This window comes from Rhinoderma darwinii, chromosome 3 (assembly GCF_050947455.1).
Source record: "Rhinoderma darwinii isolate aRhiDar2 chromosome 3, aRhiDar2.hap1, whole genome shotgun sequence".
Lineage (NCBI taxonomy): Eukaryota > Metazoa > Chordata > Amphibia > Anura > Rhinodermatidae > Rhinoderma > Rhinoderma darwinii.
Window position 1 is genome coordinate 176,870,275 of NC_134689.1, and position 18,150 is coordinate 176,888,424.

Sequence of the window (18,150 nt, forward strand, 5' to 3'; positions counted from 1 at the left end):
ACTCTGTTTTTCTTGCATCTATATATATACTATAGAGTTGCCTTAACACTAAAAATGGGAGGATGTTTCTTGGAACAATACCTAGCCCAATAACCTTGTTAGCCTCTGGAAACTATTGGTTATAAAAATTATTAAAAGGGTTGTACAGGACTGGTGATATTCCATTTTTATAAATCATCAATTAGAACATAAAAGAGTGATTGATAAATATTACCACTGAGACCCCCACCTGTACAGGAAACCAAAGACTTCACGTCACCATTTTCAGCCAGACAACTGTCTGAATTGACAGGTCATAAAAATAAAATATGTACTTTAGACCAGTGCTTCTCAAACGGTTAGGGTATGTTCACACGGCCTATATTTGGCCGTTTTTTGGGCGTAAACGGCCGAAAAATGCGAAGCAGAACGCCTCCAAACATCTGCCTATTGATTTCAATGGGAAAACGGCGTTCTGTTCCGAAGGAGCGTTTTTTCGCGGTGTTTTTTTACGCGTAGAATGCATAGAGAAAGATACTTCCGCTACACATCAGACGCTGTATGAATCAGCCAGTCACAGTGCGGTCACGTGACCGCATTGCGGCCGTGATATTTTTGTGTGTATTTCGGGGTGTATATTTCAGAAGTCTGGTCTGGGAGTCTGAATTAATTTAGGGGTCCGTGGCAGGTCTGAATTAATTTAAGTATCTGGTCAGGGGTCTGAATTAAATTTGGCATTTGGTCTGGTATCTATGCAGGTGACATAGGTGACGTGTGTGAAGAGGAAGTGGAGACTTTATCACGGCGTCCGATGGTGGTGGAAGAGCTAAGAGCCTGAAGCAGCTTGGTGAGTGACTCTGCTGAGTAAAAAGAGTAGCTTCAGTGCAATACTTCTTTTATATTGCCAAATGTGGACATCTACTGTCCCCCACAGAGCCCCAGCCGACCTGTCTCTCCCCGCTACACTCTGCAATGCCTTTATCAGTGTGTATTTCCCCCCTGGCCCCACTCCCACCACTATCCACTCCAACTACCTACCTACAGTCTCCGCACTGCCCATCCATAGAGCCACTGCCAGTTTTTGTCTCACCCCTGCCCCCTTCCCGCCACTTTCCATTGCTTACCCAAAATCCTTCGGTAATGGTGGCCCCAACACCTTGACTGTATGGGGCCCAGAAATCTCTGATAGCAGGCCTGTCTGAGGGACAGGTATCTCAATGTTTTGGCAAGTAAGGCCCAACGCAGAAAAAGATTGAGAAGCCCTGCTGTAGACAAGCCCTTTGAGAAAGCTTTAGAATCATTGGCATCTAATTAAAATTTCATGAAATGCAGCTCAGGAGGACACATAAAAGTAAGAACCTTATATAAAATAGGCATGTGACCTAATAATATAGTAAGAAATTAATATAATATTTAAAGAGTAGCCAACTTTTCATGTGACATTATAGAATAAGCTGGAAAAAGGCACACTTAGAGCCGAAATGTTGCTGGTGTCTGTACTATGAGACAAAAAGATTCACATTTTTGGAATGCTGACCTCATCGCTACTTCTTCCTGTGAAGCTTTGGGTGGGCTGGAGCTGGCCCATAAAGATGGTCTGTTGAATACTGTGCTTTCATCCCCATTTAAAGTTACTGTAGTGCTGTTCCCATCCCTTTCTACAATAATTCAGAACAAGCTGCCGTGTGTGGACATATGGAATAACACTATTTCTGACCATTATATGACTTATATTTTGCTTTTTTTTTTATAGCAGTTTACCCCCTTTGCAGGCTCTCTAATTCTCAGTTTTCTCTAAGCTAGTGGGTGGAGCCGGTTAGCAAGAGCATTCACAGCTCTCACAGAGCAGAGAACATCCTGGTACACTATCTCACTTAAGCACACCCTTAAAAGCATAAGCAGCATAGAGGACATCATACAGGAGTAAGGAGCTGTGTAGCGGAGAATCCAGCATTGAGGTGAGGCATAACTATAACAAGCTGTGTATACTCTGTCTCTCTCTGCTCCCCTCCCCTCTTCATAGACTTATATGGACAGCAGTGCCTGTATCTGTCTCTGCTTCCTCCTCCTGCTTCCCCGTCCTCACCCCATAAACTTCTCAGGGCAGTAGTTTTACACCTATATATTTCCTGAACAACGCTTACATATCAAAGCAAAAAGACAAAATATTAATAAATCCTAAAATATCCCAGCTCAAAATACATACACATTACAAAGCAGTTTGTCTAGCATAATCAATCTTTATTGTTACCACATACAGTAGACATGCTAATGTACCTCCCAAAAAATATATACAAAAAATTTATTAAAAAACATAATTAAATACAACCTGGGTGGGAGTCCACCATCAGGGCGTTCTTTTTCATTGTTTTCTTTTATTTTTTTTTTCTATTAATAATAAAAGTTACATTTTAAGAGGGGTTCCCTCCTGCCATTAGTAATAATAATATTTTTTTTATTTTAGATGCAGTAAGACAATAAAAAAAATATTCGCCAATGAATCTCCAAGTTGTATGTTCCATTATATTGTGTTGTAGTCATAGACATATGCTTTATATTGTGTGCATAGTACAGTTCTAGAAAAAGACATCAAACAATTAATGCCCATAGGTAGTTGTGTCCAGAAGCTCTAAATAATGTCCACATACTACTCAAAATTACTAAAAGATCATTCATTTCAATGCCAAAAAGAACCCTACACGCAACTTGTTTTATCACAATACTTGGCTGAAATCTGCAGGGCAACGTGAGCCATCCTAGGTGACCTTCTTCAGATAGCAGGAAAATTTTAGCATAAGTTTGTGTAAGAGAAACTTTAATTTCCATAGACCAAAGTAAATTACATTTGTGCTACCTAACGTATGGAAATATTATAACTAATAATGAAGAATTCCAAATGGCTCATTATGATCAGCACTTTGGTGATGAATTGGGTACTAATGCATAATGATGGGATACTGAGCACTTTGCCCCCTAAGAACTCCTCTGGTACAGCAAGTGCTTTTCTGAAAGTGAATTACTGCTGAAATACTTACCACATAGGAAATTGCTAACACAATTATTCTCTGCCTCAGGAAAATCTAATTCTATTACCTTCAGGAAACAAAGTCAGCTGAATTAAATGACAAAAAAATATTACTTTACTTCACAAAGAATCAACACGGTGTGTTTCCAACTCAAACAGCAAGCCATAAATATGTCTTAATTCTAAAAATGTGCCTATCTATTTTCCTCTAACATCACAGTAACAATAGAAAAAGTTTACTGGATTTTCATACCCATACTAACAAATCCAATTTGCCTAAAGTGAATAAACTTGATAAAAGAACACCATTTCACTGCATTCTAGAAAATCAGTATTATAGTCCAAGAAATAGAAAGCACAGTTTTTGAATATTTTGTAATGAACATAATAACCCTGTGCATAATTGCGATTTACTGACGCTGATGGCAACACACAAATATCCCTTTAGTTTTTTACTTAGTAGGGAGGAAGTAAAGGTCTGCAGTAATTAAAGCCTTCTCCTACCCTGCCCCATATGGAAAGGAGTTGTCTGAATGGCCACATTATCAGCCTGTAAAATCAGTGGTTTGCCTGGGGTCTTGGGAGCCGGACCCGTGGCTCTTAAATTAAAAGGATTGTTTGTGATGAGTTACCGACAGTAACAGAAAGAAAAAAAAAGGCTGAAGTCATAGCCAATGCCTGATCACACTGAAAAGGGCCAACGCTAGGTTCACATCTGTGTTGTGGCTTCTATTTATAACAGAAGCCACGACGCAGTGCTGAATCCATGACAGAAACCAGCTGCCCCGTTGGATTACACTGACTTAAGGCCTCATGCACACGACCGTATTTTTTCACACCCGTAAATACTGGCGTAAATACGGGTCCGGTGTCACACGTATTCCACCCGTTTTGCACCAGTATTTACGAACCCGTGCTCGTAAATATGGGTCCGGTGTCACACGTATTCCACCCGTATTTACGAGCACGTTTTTGGCAGCAAAATAGCACTGCACTAATCGGCAGCCCCTTCTCTCTATCAGTGCAGGATAGAGAGAAGGGACAGCCTTTTCTGTAATAAAAGTTAAAGAAATTCATACTTACCCGGCCGTTGTCTTGGTGACGCGTCCCTCTCTTCACATCCAGCCCGACATCCCTGGATGACGCGGCAGTCCATGTGACCGCTGCAGCCTGTGATTGACCTGTGATTGGCTGCAGCGGTCACATGGCCTGAAACGTCATCCAGGACGTCGGCCCGGATGTCGAGAGGGACGCGTCACCAAGGCAACGGGCGGGAGACCGGACTGGAGAAGCAGGAAGTTGTCGGTAAGTATGAACGTCTTTTATTTTTATTTTTTACAGGATAGGGGATACATGTCTTTTGTTTATGGCAGAGCGGGGAGATACCTCCCCGCTCTGCCATAGTTTTCATTGTAGTCCCGGCGGTAGTTACGCCACTGGGCTGTGGCCTGCAGACCGGGTAGTCCCCTGACCTCGCCTCACCTCGCAACGCTCCCGTAATCACGGGTGAACACACGGAGCCACCCATGATTACGGGAGCCCCATAGACTTCTATGGGATGCCCGTGCCGTTATTACGGCATGAAATAGGGCATGTTCTATCTTTTTTAACGGCACGGGTACCTTCCCGTGAGCAAACGGGAAGGTACCCGTGGCTAACAGAAGCCTATGAGCCCGTTATTGCGGGTCGTAATAACGACCCGCAATAACGGGTGTTTTTACGGTCGTGTGCATGAGGTTCCGTTGAGGTGTTTAATTTCAATGAAAAGGCAGAACTGCATCCAGAACTATTTTTACCATCATATCCAAGAACCATCCATATACAAGAACTACAGTGAAGACTGATACACCGACATTGGCCTCAGCAGTCTCATGCCGCATACCACTCTGTTCAGTGATTGGCGGCAGCGATCACGTGTGTATATGGGCACGTTATCAGTGCACTACCGCAAGGCAAAGAGAAACTATAGCAACAAAGCAGCTGCGCTGCAATGTCGGGAGATTTGTCAGGTGAGTAATGGCTCTTTTATTGTTTTACCCCCCTTTCCCCATGTCAGATTTTTACTGTACACGGAAATCCCCTCTAATGCAGTGGATAGCAAAATTGATTTATTAAGTTTTGATTAAGAACCTGTAGCCCAAAATTTGTGAGATGTAAGCAGGATTTTCATTGTTCATAATAGGTATGTTCACACGGCTTATTTTCGGCAATTTTTCAGTCTGAAAAATCGGAAACAGAACGCCTCCAAACATCTGCCCATTGATTTCAATGGGAAAAACGGTGTTCTGTTCTGATGGGGCGTATTTTTACGCGGCCGTCTTGAAAATCGCAATAATAGGAACACTAGCAAGGGAAGGATAGGGAAGAAAAAAAAATTTGGTGCCTCATGCGGCCATAATATTTTGCCAAGCTTCAGTTTCTATTAGATTCACTTCGAGGCTCTAATAGACTTGCATTGAGTGACCGCTATTTTGTATATACTGTATACAGACCGTTATCCCTAAACTGCTGTACATGGTATTAAGGCAACAGTCAGTATATACAGAAGAAAAAAACATTAAATAAAAACACAATGTGTGTATAGTATACATTAGTAACATAGTATCATAGTTTATAAAGCTGAAAAAAGTCCATCCAGTTCAACCTATTACTCTGCAATGTTGATCCAGAGTAAAGGCAAAACCCCCATGAGCAAAAAAATAAAATTTTCCTCATCTTAGGAAAGAATTCCTTTCTGACTCCAATATAGCGATCTGAGTAGACCCATGGATTAACGACCAATCCCTAGTAATCTAGTAAACATAACTTGTAATATTATAACACTCAAGAAAGGCATCCCGGCTTATTTTGAATGATTTTATTTAATTCACCGTGACAACTTCCTCTGGCAGAGAGTTCCATAGTCTCACTGCTCTTACAGTAGAGAATCTACTATGTTTGTGTAGAAACCTTCTTTCCTCTAGACGTAGAGAATGCCCCCTTGTTATACTTACGGTAGTCGCTCCACTAAAGCGCAACATGAATGCTAGGTTTGAGTATAACCTAATAGTGCTGTTGGACGTCTTGCCTGCTCCATCTTTCCTTTAGAGTAATATCTGATTACATATTCAGAGTTATGCTGTAGTGAGGACTACTACCCACATTCTTACATGATCCCTATCATTTAAATAACGACGTACCTACTTTTGATCCTCTTAATGGCAGAGGTATTTAGGAGCCGTAATGACAAACGATTCTTAGCAAATTTACGCATGTGCTGCTTAAATGATTATAGTACAACTTTATTACTTGTAAGGCTTTGAGTCATTTTTCATGATAAGAAGTTATTTTTACCATTTTAGAAACATTTTAATTGCCATTGTAGAATATTTTGGATGCGAAAGAAAGTTAAAATGTAAAATATTATTTTACATTTTTCAATTTACTCACGTAAATAAAAGCTAAAATCAGGGAAATTAGTCATGGCTAGGGTGGTGGGGTCATTTTTCGTATTATTACTTATTAGAAGTTTGTTATTAAGGAGCAAATCGCTGCTACGCAGGTTCCCATGGCTTGAACTGAAAGGTGTCAAGGCAAATATAATCTCTATCTACAGGTTCACTACTGGACTAGGAGTTATTTGTTAAGATGATTCATATTTCCATAGACACTCATCAACTTTAAAGTCAGAAATCTAATTTAACTTTGTCCAATGTTAAAATTTGAAATGTTTCTTCAAGTATAAAAATATGAATTATATGCTTTCACTTTAAAAACATAAACATTTTACTACAATATACAAATTCTACTTTGTACTGTCGATATACTAGTGGGAAAAATGTTTAGCATGAACTACAGTACACAAACATAAAGATCAGTAGGCAATGATACATATATCCCCTAAACCTTATCACTATTTCCATATGTTATTGCAGGAGAAATAAAACGCTGAGTTTGCTGCTAGCAAACAATTATTATGCTTTCAATGAGAAAGGTTGCTAAGCAGGATATTTGCCCTATAGGCAAAGAGTGGAGCGGAGATTCCGGACAGCCTGGCGTATTCAGATAAGGGTTTACTAGCCACAATCAAACAAGATACATCAGGGACAATAACGGTGTACCTACTTTTTATTCCTTTAATGGCAGAGGCGTTTAGGAGCCGTAATGACAAAACCATTTTAAGCAACTCTACGCATGTGCTAGTTAAATGACTATAGAATAACTTTTTTTTAATTGTCAGGCTCTCTTTGTGTATTTTTCATGATAAGATTTTTTTTTTTGTACTATTTTAAAAACATAGTAATTGCCACGTTGGAATATTTGGGATGTGAAAAAAAAGAGTTAAATGTAAGATCTAATTCAATTTTTTTCATTTTACTTATGTAAATTAAAGCTAAAATAAGGAAAATGAGTCATGGCTAGGGTGGTGGGGTTATTTTTTGTAATATTAATATTATTTGTTAGTTAAGTTCTATGTTTTATCTTTCCTTCTAAATTTAAATACAGAAAGGATCTTTCGGAGACTTTATTATTTTACACTACATTTCCCACTGTAGCTGGTGCTGACTAAAGCAACAATGTATGCCAAAAGAATTAACAAAAATATGGAAATTAATGAAATAAACCAAGAAGCATCTGTATGCTTTAACTATTGATTACAACTATCGATTAGTTGTAACTAACTCCAGCAGAGACAAAAAACATGGAATAGTCAGCGCTTGCTACGCCTCGTGCCAGCGTTTTGTCTCTGCTCAAGTCCTATAAAGAAACCACCCGGGAAAAGAGATGACCCAACCGGACTTTCTAATAGACTAACATATTGGGTGATACAATAGTGCCTATAGATAAAAGTGTAAGACAGTGTTTTTTTAAAACGTCTTTTTCACTAACGAAAAATACAAAACATTTTTTGCAAAAAAGAAACAGTTTTTGATTCTACACATGCTTTATTAAACATACTGGTTCTCACAGAATAAAAACATAAAACATCCTTAAAAAAAAAAGACTTCGGGGCTATACACATCACCGTTCGCTCTCCGTTCCGGGGTTCCGTCGGAGGTTTCCGTCGGGTGAACCCCGCAACGGAAAGTGAAACCACAGCTTCCGTTTCAGTCACCATTGATATCAATGGTGACGGAAACATCGCTAATGGTTTCCGTTCGTCACCATTCCGGCAGGTTTCCGGTTTTCCGACAGAATCAATAGTGGAGTCGACTGCGCTATTGATTCCGTCGGAAAACCGGAAACCTGCTGGAATGGTGACGAACGGAAACCATTAGCAATGTTTCCATCACCATTAAGATCAATGGTGACTGAAACGGTAGCTGTGGATTCAGTTTCACTTTCCGTTGCGGGGTTCACCCGACGGAAACCTCAGACGGAACCCCGGAATGGAAATGAACGGTGATGTGAACAGGCCCTAAGCTAGGTTAACCTTTATGATGCAGGGAAATTTAAAATAGTTCATACCTGCTACTCCATTGGTAGACTGCAGGGTGTTGTAATGGCAGTTTGTATTCTGATGATCGATTTTCAGGTTCATGATGGGAAATAAATGTTCAATTTTCGAAGCTCGGTAAAAAGCATGTTATAGAGGATTGCTGTTCACACAATTCCCTAACGTGCACTGTAAGTGTAGGCGCACATTTTAACCATTTCCCGACATTTGTAGTATGGATATGTCATGGAAAGCTAGTGCTTCCTGCATTTTGCTGTATCCATACGACAAATGGTGGACACCGGCTCAGAAGCTGAGTCGGTGCCACCATCCCTGGGTGTCGGCTGCATGTAGCCGACACCCTGGGGTAATAGCGAGGACCGAAGTTTGCTCCGATCCCCGCCATTAACTCCTTAAATGCAGCGGTCAAAAGCGATCGCTGCATTTACGGTGTTTGCAGCTCATCGGCACGCCAGCAATAAAATTGCTGGCCTGCCGACCATGCTGGAGGCGGGGCCTAAAAGGCTTAAGTAACCGCCGGCAAGATGGCGCCGGCTCAAGATCTGAGCCCGCATCACCAGCGGTGGATATCAGCTGTATGTTACATAGTTAGTAATGACATGTCCATCAAGTTCAACCAAGGGATGGTAAAAAAATGTATACACCTGACATAGGAGCTGATATTTTTTCGGTCTAGGAAATGATCTAAGCCTTTTTAAAAGCCATCTACTGTCCTTGCTGTGACCAGCTCCTGCAGTAGACTATTCCATAAATTCACAGTTCTCACAGTAAAGAAGGCTTGTCGCCTCTGCAGGTTGAACCTTTTTATCCTCCAGACAGAGGGAGTGCCCCCTTGTTTTTTGAGGGGGTTTTACATAGAACAGTATTTCACCATATTTTTTGTATCTGCCATTCATATATTTATATAAGTTAATCATGTCCCCCCTTAGTCGCCTCTTTTCAAGACTAAATAGGTTTAATTCTATTAATCTTTCCTCATAGCTTAGATTCTTCATGCTCCTTATTAGTTTCATTGCTCTATTTTGTATTTTTTCCAACTCCAGGGCATCCTTTCTATGAACTGGGGCCCAGAACTGAACTGCATATTCTAGATGAGGCCTTACTAATGCTTTGTAAAGTGGTAATATTATATCCCTGTCCCGCGAGTCCATGCCTCTTTTAATACATGACAATATCTTGCTGGCCTTTGGAACAGTGGATTGACATTGCATGCTGTTATTTCGTTTATGATCTACAAGTACACCCAGATCCTTCACAACAAGTGACTCTCCCAGTTTAGCTCCCTCTAAGGCTATGTTCACACGGGGTATTTTGCAGGAGGAATATCTGCCTCAAAATTCCGTTTGGAAGTTTGAGGCAGATATTCCTCTCCCTGCACGCCGATATTCGCGCCGTTTTTCGCCCGCGGCCATTGAGCGCCGCGGGCATAAAACAGCGCGAAATACGCTTTCTCTGCCTCCCATTGAAGTCAAAGGGAGGTCAGAGGCGGAAGCGCCCGAAGATAGGGCATGTCGCTTCTTTTTCCCACGAGGCAGTTTTACTGCTCGCGGGAAAAAGACGCCGACGCCTCCCATTGAAATCAATGGGAGGCATTTTCGGGCCGTTTTTGCCGAGTTTTGCGACTCGGTTTCCGCGTCAAAAAAACTCGTCAAAATACCCCGTGTGAACATAGCCTAAGACATATGATGCATGCAGATTGTTGGTACCCAGATGCATAACTTTACATTTATCTTAAACCTCATTTGCCAAGTGGATTTCCAAACACTCAGTGCGTCAAAATTAGCTTGCAATTTACTAACATCTTCTATTGACCGAACAATACTACATAACTTGGTGTCATCTGCAAAAATAGAAATAGTGCTATTAATCCCATTGTCACGTTGGGTTCGTGGACCCACTGGGCCGTACCGCCTTGGCAGTATGGCAGCTGGCCAACAGGGTGCAGGTCACAGTTCGTATAAGGTACCTGTGGCAGCTCGGACAGTAGCAAGGCAGGCTCGGCTGGGACTAGGCTGCACGTAGACGTCAGGTGTGGAGGAGCAGGACAGGAGTAGATACAGCACAGCATGACTACAGCACAGCACGGCACTAGAACAGGATAGCACGGGATACAGGATATGGGATACAGGAACAGGGAACACTGGAACTGGAAAACACTAGGAGACCATTTGCTAAGACAAACTAGGATATGACAAACGCTAAGGCAAGGATCAGAAGGGCGGTGGCCCACTTATAGTCCAGGAAATCATGTGAGTTGATGATAGTGGTTGTTTACATGTGCGTGCGCTGGCCCTTTAAGAGCAGGAACGTGTGCGCGCGCACCCTACGGGACACAGCGGAAGTGAGCGCTGGTGTCACCTAGGAAGGAGATGGGGACCAGCGCTCACAGATCCGAGTAAATCCGACGACCCGCGGCCATGAACACTACACCCATCCTCTATAGCATTAATAAATAAGTTGAATAATAGTGGCCCCAGAACTGAACCCTGGGCTACACTACTTATAACCGGGGACCATTCAAAGTAGGAATCATTGACGACAACACTCTGGATACGGTCCTTGAGCAAATTCTCAATCCAATTACAAACTATGCTTTCTAAACCTATAGTCCTTAATTTACCCATTAGACGTGTATGAGGGACAGTGTCAAATGCCTTTGCAAAGTCCAAAACACTATATCCACAGCGGCCCCTCTGTCTAGGCTTCTGCTCACCTCTTCATAAAAACAAATCCGGTTGGTTTGACAACTTCTGTCCTTAGTAAAACCATGCTGGATGTCACTTGTAATACTATTTTTTGTCACATAATCCTGTATATAGTCCCTCAATAGCTCCACAACCATTATTTCCATGATTGATGTAAAGCTAACGTGTCTATAATTACCCAGGGAAGACAAAGAGCCCTTTTTGAAAATAGGCACCACATTTGCCCTGCGCCAGTCTCTTGGCACTATACCAGTCAATAGAGAATCTCTAAATATTATGGAGAAGAGGACAGAAATAACTGAACTAAGCTCTTTAAGAACTCTAGGGTGTAACCCATCTGGTCCAAGGGTCTTGTGCACATTTATTTTATTTTATTTAGTTTGGACCATATCTACATTCAGCCAATTCAGTATATTAATTGAAGTATTAACAGCACTGGCACCGGCTACATCAGCTGCTCTTTCTTCTGTTGTATATACAGAGCTACTCTGCCTTCTCTTGATCCCCTGTGACCATCTCCCCATTACCAATATTTAGGCGTCCTACATGTTCAGACCTTGGCTTCTTTGCATTTATATACTTGAAGAATATTTTGGGAATTGTTTTAATATCCTTTGCCACCTGCCTTTCATTTTGTATTTTTGCTGATATTATTTGTTTGCAGATTTTATTATTTACAAAGGCTACAGCTGTATCCTCAGATCTGTATTTTTCAAATGCCCTTTTTTTTGTCATATATTGCCCTGTTTACAGAAGTTGTAAGTCATATGGGGTTTAATTTTAGTCGTTTATACTTGTTACCTATAGGAATACATTTTTCACTATAATTATACAAAGTAGATTTTAAGATCTCCCATTTATCATTTGTAGTATTACTTGACATTAGTTCTCTCCAGTCTATGTCCTGAATTGCAGCCCTCATCCTGGGGAAATTGGCCTTCTTAAAATTAAGTGTTTTTTCCCTCCCAGCCTGTGTTTGTTTTTTACAGTATAGGTAAAATATAAATATAGTGTGATCACTGTTACCAAGGTTTTCACGAACATTGACATTCCGAACAAACTCTGCATTATTAGAAATGACCATATCCAACAGAGCTTCACCTCTAGTCGGGTCTTCCACAAACTGGCCCATAAAATTTTCCTGCAACAGGTTGAGGAAATGTCTCCCTTTTACAGTTGAAGTCGAACCATGACACCAATTAATATCCCGGTAATAAAAGTTACAGCTGACTTCCACCTGTAACGGCAGGAACTGGAGCTAGCTCCAATTCCTGAAATTAACCTCTTAGATGCAGTGATCGAAAGAGATCGCTGCATCTTTGTGGAGCAGATCGGCAGCCCTGCCATGCTAAAGCAAGGCTGCCGACTGCTGCAATGGGAACAGGAGGCCTAAAAATGGCCTGCTGCTCTGCCATTACGGAAACCGATTAGCCCCCGCCTGGAGGCGAAGCCTAATCGATTTGCTGTCAGTGAATGACTAGTATTAGAAAAATAATCTGACATTTGGACCTTCAAGTCTCCAAGTGGGACTATAGAAAAGCGAAAAAAAAAGTTGTAATAAATATATCAAAAGTTTCATGTAATAAAAAAAACCTGATCGCCCTTTTTCCCTTATCAAGTCATTTATTATTGAAAAATAAATAAACCATATTTGGTAACGGCCTGAACTATAAAAATATTATGTTATTTATGCCACGCGGTGAACGGCGTAAAAATGCACGTAAAAAACAATGCCAGAATTTATTTATTTTTGGTCACTTTGCCCTACAAAAATTGGAATAAAAAGTGAAAAAAGTCGCATGTATCCAAAAATGGTACCTATAAGGGTATGTTCACACGACAGCTATTAAAACATCCCCGTAATTTCAGCCGTAACGGCATGTGCAGGCACTTGAACGCCGCGTCCATTACGGACGTAATTGGCGCTGCTTTTCATTGGAGTCAATGAATAACGGCTCCAATTACACCCCAAGAAGTGACAGGTCACTTCTTTGACGCGGGCGTCTATTTACGCGCCGTCTTTTGACAGCAGCGCGTAAATATACGCCTCGTGTGAACAGACAAACGTCAGCCCATTGCTTTCAATGGGCAGATGTTTGTCAACGCTTTCAAGCCGCATTTTTCGGACGTAATTCGGGGCAAAAACGCCCGAATTACGTCCGAAATTAGTGTGTGTGAACATACCCTAACAACGATAGCTCGTGTCGCAAAAAACAAGCCCTCATAAAGCCCTCTGTCGACTAAAAAATTAAAAAGTTATGGAGTGCAGAGTGGTCCAAAAGGGGGATAAAAAAAAAGACACCATTTATCAGTGCGACACTAGTCTGTGCATAAAGTATTGCTTCACAGCGTAACACACATCTATGGATTATTTTACCCTATTATTATACCGCCTGACTATGCCCCTGATGTACTCTGCCCAGCTTACATGTGCCCCCACATTATAAACTAAAATATTAGTAAAACTCAAAAACTACTACCAAGCAAACCCACGCTCCAAAAGACAAATGGTGCTCCCTCCTGAGCACTACAGCGTGCCCAAATAGCAGTTTACTTTCACATACATGGCATCACCATACCCGGGAGAACCCTTTTAACAATTTTTATGGTGTGTGTCTCCAGCAGCATAAGCTGGGCATGACATATTTTCCACTGGAATGGCATATCTGGGGAAAAATTTTCATTTTTACTTTGCACCATCCACAGCGCAATCATTTATGGAAAAGACCTGTGGGCTGAAAATGCTCACTACACCCCTTAATAAATGCCTTGAGGGGTGAAGTTTCCAAAATGGGTTCACTTCTCAGGAGTTTATTTTATTATTTCACATCAGAGCCCTGCAATTGTGAACCAATACTTGCCAAATTAGGCCACAACTTCGCATGGTACTCTTTCACTCCTGAGCCTGGTCGACTGTCCAGGCAAAAGATTAGGGCCACATATAGGGTTATTCCAAAACTGGGAAACACAGCATAATAATTACAGAGCTGTCTTCTTATGGTGGCACAAGCTGGGCACCACATAATGGCATATCTATGCAAAAAAAAATCCAATTTTCCCTCTGCAACATCGAATGCACAGTAATTTATGCAAAACACCTGCGGGGTTAACATGCTCACTACACGCCTAGGTCAATACCTTGAGGGGTGTAGTTTCCAAAATGCTTCTGGGGGTTTACACTGTTTTGGTCCCACAGGGGCTTTGCAAATGCGACATATCGACCAGAAACCAATCCAGCAAAATCTGCACTCCAAAAGCCAAATGCAGCTCGTTCCCTTCTGAGCCTCGCCGTGTGCCCAAAAAACAGTCTTTGACCACAAATGGGATATTTCCGCAGTCGGGAGAAATTGCTTTACAAATATTTGGGTTATTTTTTTCCTTTATTTGTTGAGAAAATGAATTATTTTTTTTAGCTAAAGATACGTCTTTGTGAAGAAAAGGGATTTTTTATTTTTATTTTCACTGATCAATTCTATGAAACACCTGTGGGGTTCAAAATGCTCTCTACACCCCTAGATTAATTCTACATGTGTTGTAGTTTCATGAATGGAGTCCCTTTTGGGTAGTCTCCACTAGGGATGTCACGATACCAGAATTTGGACTTCGATAACGATGCTTCGTTTAGTATTGCGATTTCGATACCAAAACGATACTTTGCCAACAGTAATAAAAAAAGAAAAAAAAAGTTCTTCCATTTTGTGATGTGAGGCGCGTGGTGTGATGAATTTTGAATTCGCCTCACATTACTAGTAATTAACCCCATCATGTTTCTTGTCATAATGGGTTAATACGTAAGGTACATGATGGGGTTAATTACTATTAATGTGAGGCACATGGAGGTTAAATTCATCACACCTTGTGCCCCACAATAAGTGATAGAAAGCAGTTTTTATTTTATTTTTTTACAGCGTACACATCATATATGATGCAAAACAATTGTTGTGAGGTTATTACGGCCGCGACAATACCAAATATGTGTATATTTTATGTATTGAGACATATTTTAATATTTATTGTAAAAACTCTTGTATGAATTGCACTGCATTTAGTTGAACTCTGGAGCAGGTACTATGAAGAAGCATTAAACCTATACCTGAAGCTGCAAGCATGCCATTTTTAGGAGACACTTTTCAAACGGTTGATTGATATGTAAAAGGTATCGAAAACACATATAAGGGTATGTTCACACGAGGGCGTCCGTTACGGCTGAAATTACGGGGATGTTTCAGCCTGAAAAAATCCCCGTAATTTCAGCCGTAACGGCATGTGCAGGCGCTTGAATGCCACGTCCATTACGGGCGTAATTAGCGCTGCTATTCATTGGAGTCAATGAATAACGGCTCCAATTACGCCCAAAGAAGTGACAGGTCACTTCTTTGACGCGGGCGTCTATTTACGCGCCGTCATTTGACAGCGGCGCGTAAATTACGCCTCGTGTGAACAGACAAACGTCTGCCCATTGCTTTCAATGGGCAGATGTTTGTCAGCGCTATTGAAGCTCTATTTTCGGACGTAATTTGGGGCAAAAACGCCCGAATTATGTCCGTAAATAGGCCGTGTGAACATACCCTAAATGTGATATATGCCACAATTAGTGACAGAATTAGTGACAGTATTCGAGTGTATTTTGCTTTCTAAATCCCCCAGTATTTCTCTTCTACATACACGATACATTACCTGTGGCTATTTTCTTCAAACTAGGGTTGTCACGATACCAGAATTTGGACTTCAATACCGATAAGTTCTTCCATTTTCTGATGTGGGGAACGAGGATGATGAATTTTGAATGTGCCTCACATTAATAGTAATTAACCCCATCATGTTTCTCAGTCATAATGGGTTAATATGTAAGGTACATGATGGGATTAATAACTATTAATGTGAGGCACATGGAGGTTAAATTCATCACACCACGTACCTCACAATAAGTGAAAGAAAGCGGTTTTTATTTTTATTTTTTTACAGTGTACACATCATAAATTACGCAAAAATTTAGTTGTGCAGGTTATTACGGCCGCGCCAATACCGAATGTGTATATTTTATGTATTGAGACTTATTTTAATGTTTATTGTAAAAAAGTTGTATGTGTATTTTTGTTATTTAACATTACTTTATATTTTTAAACTTTAATGTACTGGCATATATCTGTATGCCAGTACATTAGCCTGTATATGGACAGTACACAGACAGTTGTTAGGACATACCTAAGTATGCCCTAACAACAGGAAATATGGTAAAACAGCCTTGGGTTCCTACAATGGATCCTGGGCCGTCTGCCCATATATGGTACGTCCCTCAAACAGGAAATCCCTGTGACGCGATCCAAGGGGCATCCCCCCTTCTCATTTACCCGTTGAATGCTCCGGTCAGCTTTGATCGCAGCATTCAGGGGAATAGCGGCAGAGATGAGAGGTTTCTCTCATCTCCGCGGTTAGATCGGGGTAGCGGCTGTGTAATACAGCCATTTCCCCGCTCCAGACAATAAGTGCACACGCGGTCAGTACTAATGAGCGCGGGCATTGAAGACAGAACATGGGGGTATTTCGCAGTGCATCCGCCATGTTCGGTCTTCAGTGCCGCTCATTAGTGCAGCACTGGTCGCATTACATCATGCTGACGGCGGGCACTTGTCAGGACTCAGGAGCGGGGCACTGGCTGTATTACACAGCCGAAGTTCCACTGTCATACATTCATGTGTTACACTGCTAAGCTGTGCGGCGGCATAGCTTAGTATAGAAATACATGAAATAATGGTATCGAACCGTTTGAGGGTGCATAGCATCTAAACAGTATCGAAGTTTCGAAGCATCGTGCATCCCTAATTCAAACAATTCAAGCAAGTTTTGCACAGATTAATGAACAGTTAGTACATTCTAAAAATAGTAGATAAAAAGGAAACAGCTAAATTTTTCTCTGAAAATACAACATAATATAGTGATAGACTAAACTTATTTTAATGAGTATATAGAAGTGCAACACATATAAAGCCAACAAAAAAACTCACTTATCTCTTTTACTTAGGGCTTATTCAGATGATCGTATCATACGTCTATGTGTTGTCCGTTAAAAAAACGGACAGAACACCGACTCATGCAATTCAATTGGGCTGTTCACACGGCCATGGTTTTAACGGACCGTGTGAAGGGTCCGTGAAAAAATAGGACGTGTCCTATTTTCGTCTGTATTCACCGAACACTCAATAGACTCACGTCTATGAGGGATCCGTGAAAACGGGTCCCGCACAGGTGCGACTCGGACGTGAAAAACTGCAGTTCTTTTTTTATGTCTGAGTTTACACTTGTTCATTTGAATAAGCCCTTAAAAAGGGGTGATATGACATAAAATAGTGATCTAATTGTTTTCCATATAATGTAATCAACAAAAAAACAGAAAAGAATTTAAAATGTTTATCAAAAGCTCTACTGACATCTGGAGGACAATGCTTTAATTATTTAAAAAAACAAAACAAAAAACACGTAAAGATGGTAACTTTCTAGCTGTGCCAGGGAAGAAATCATGAACTGTAAAGTGAGCTGGAAGAACTCTATAGACTAAAATAATATCCCTTGGCCATGGCCTTATCTGCTCACTTTCTGAACAAGCTCCTAAAGGTTAATTAATTTCAAAAGTTCACAATTACAAAAAGTAGCTTGCAGGGCAGCGGCAGAAACCTTATCAACAGTTTCTGCAGTTTTACTGTATTGAGGATGAGCTGCTGTAAAATTAGATATTATATTAAAGGGGTATTCCCATCTTCCACAGGATGTGTCATAAATGCCTGATAGGTAGGAGTCCCACATCCAGGACCCTCACTGACCAGGAGTATAGGGGTTCCGTGAATCCTATTCGCCATTTCAAAGCAGACACTTTTTATTGAAATTAAAGGAAAGACACACTTCCCCACTAAAGTAAAAATAAAAATGGCTGACGATAGCCGATTTGATTCGGCAAATAGATCATGGGACCCTCGACAGCTGATGGTCCTAGTGGTGGGACCCCCAAA

The 18,150-nt window shown here is 40.9% G+C and overlaps 1 protein-coding gene across 2 annotated transcripts in view; it reads right to left on the minus strand.

Moving 5' to 3' along the window:
* Positions 1-18,150, minus strand: part of IMMP2L (inner mitochondrial membrane peptidase subunit 2) — a 1,017,993-nt gene that overhangs the window by 865,793 nt on the left and 134,050 nt on the right. The gene's annotated exons all lie outside the window — the stretch shown is intronic.